This window comes from Molossus molossus, unplaced genomic scaffold (assembly GCF_014108415.1).
Source record: "Molossus molossus isolate mMolMol1 unplaced genomic scaffold, mMolMol1.p scaffold_m16_p_10, whole genome shotgun sequence".
NCBI classification, from domain to species: domain Eukaryota; kingdom Metazoa; phylum Chordata; class Mammalia; order Chiroptera; family Molossidae; genus Molossus; species Molossus molossus.
The window spans coordinates 24,296,562-24,299,105 of record NW_023425345.1 but is presented as its reverse complement, the minus strand read 5'-3'; the positions used below and the strand labels follow the sequence as shown (position 1 = coordinate 24,299,105).

At 34.9% G+C, this 2,544-nt stretch overlaps 1 pseudogene; it reads left to right on the top strand.

Annotated features, from left to right (window-relative positions):
- The first annotated feature begins 1,153 nt into the window (after positions 1-1,153).
- Positions 1,154-2,118, top strand: LOC118623350 (annotated as a pseudogene).
- Positions 2,119-2,544: the final 426 nt, after the last annotated feature.

The window sequence follows — 2,544 nt, the reverse complement described above, 5'->3', positions numbered from 1 at the left end:
AACAGAGAAAGTAAAACTGAATTTTCATATACAGAAAAATCTAGACTCTCCAATGGAAACCACCTGTTCTTTTGAAGTTTCCAAGGAATATTTATAAGATTTCTGAACATTTTAATTAAATAATTCATATTTAAGTATTAAAGAGACACAGATAAAAACTTTGTCAAAGCCCTAAATTCTATTTGAGAGAGATGCTTGATGTCTATTAGTAATGGATTCAAAAGCCTGAATGACATAAAAGATGGATTGAAACCTCGATGACGTCACTGAAACTTTTTCCAATTTGAAAAGTATGGGACAATAATTTTTTCTTTCTATGAAGTGTGTGTGTGTGTGTTTGTATGCTTATGAGTGTATAAACAATAAAATTACACTTAAATGTTAGTTATTGGCAACCAGCCTCTAGTGAGTGTTGGCCTTCCTGGAGTATCAAGAAAACCTTGATGCTTTAATAGGAAAAGCTTGGATTCTTTCTACATGTATCTGACATTACAAACAAATATCCCAAAGTGGGGATAAATGGTGATGGAAAGAAACTTAATTTGGGGTTGTAACGCACAATACACTATACAGATGATATATTTATTATGGATTAGGACACTTGAAACGTATACAATTTTATTAACCAATATCATCCCAAGAAATTCATTAAAATTAAAAAAAGTCAATAGTGATAATGATCCTATCTATGGCCAAGCTTCATTGAACAATTGAGCATTCACTGTGTATTCAATATATTGGGCTTAAATTTGTTCCTAATGACAAAGATGATGAACAAGAATTATAGTGAAGTTAAAGAAAGTCAATGGCAAAACAATGAAAGAGAATATGTCTATATTTGCAAATAAATACATCATCTGTATAGTGTATTGTGCGTTACAACCCCAAAACAAATGAGAATTCAGCTTTCACAACAATGACATTATGAAATATTCCAGCATACAGCAAAAACATGAAGTATTTGAATAACAGTTAATTTAAGCTGTTTGGAATATAATAATGTTTTTCATAAAGAAAATATCAAGCTATCCCCTTAGCATATCCTGGTGCTTTTCTGCTTGGCATTGGTCATAGAATTTGAAAGAAACAAGAATTTAATGCACATTCAAGATCAGCTGCAAATAGAACTTAAGGTGAGACTCTTAAAGGAATCATGGCTAGTGATATTAGACTTGGCCTCTTTCTAGGCACGATTAGTTTGTTACCAAGCATTCTTTCCTTCCTCGAAATAGTGGAATTTGTTCTAGGAAATTTGCCAGTGGCTTCATAGCACTGATGAAGGGCAGTGACTGGGGCAAGAGACAAAAGTTGTCCTGCACTGATCGAATGAATTCTCACTGCTTTGATGGTCTCCAGAACTGGTTTGCTCTGGATAATAGTATTCAGTTGGTATAAAACTCTGATTAATCCAGCTTTCTATAGTTCAGAAATAAGAACTGTTGCTTATATTGCCTGGGTAGTAAGCAACCCTTTTAGCCTGTGGCTTGCTACTAACCTCAGCATACTTTACGTGCTCAAGATAGCCAATTTCTCCAGGCTTCATTCCCCTTCACCTAACATGGAAAGCTAAAAGAGTGGGTCTCCTGATACTGTGGGAGAATTTGGTCTTCTTGGTTTGTCGTCTTGCAGTAATAAGCATAGATGCAAAAACACAGATGAATGAGTAAGAAGGAAACATCACTTGGAAGACTAACTTGATAGACATTTTACACCTTTCAAAAATGACTGTATTCATGTTTGCAAACTTTATACCCGTTACTGTGTCCCTGAAGGCTTTTCTGCTGTTACTCCCTGTGGAACCATCTCAAGAAGATGCAACTCAGAGGCAAAGGATCCCATGATCTCAGCACCAAGGTCCACGCAAGAGCCATGCGAATTGTGATCTCCTTTCTCTTGCTATTTGTCATTTACTTCCTGAGTCTAATCATCCCAGTTTAGAGGTTTGATAGTCTTCAGGATGTACCAGTCTTTCTGTGTTTCCAGGTTTCTGCAGTTGCCTATCCTTCATGCCACTCATTAATCCTTATTTGGGGAGACAAGAAGCTAAATCAGGAACTTCTCTCAGTTATGTGGCAGGTAAGGTGCTGACTGAAAGAATGGACATATTCAGCATCATAGATCAATAAGAGGGAAATCCTTTGTTTTCCCGCAGAATCAAAGTGATGGATCCTGTGACATATTATACTTCCTACTAGTTTAACCAAGTGTATGTAACGGGATGATTATCAAAGATTTACCTAAGTTTATTACATAAAAGTGTATTTACATGTGGATGTATGACAAATATCCTAAAAATTGGAAATAGCTTATCTTGAATCAATTTTTTCAGAAAAACAATCTAATTATACAAAATATTGTGAGAAATTCTTCAGAATTATAAAGCCATTTGTATTTCACATACATATTCTATGTTATCATATTGCAGGTGAAATATTTGTGATCTATATTTACAGATTCTTAAGAGCTGACAACTTAACTCAGAAAACCATTGTTATGTTTATTGTAATTTGCAGCCCAGCATGGGTAGATTTTAGTGTTGGGTCC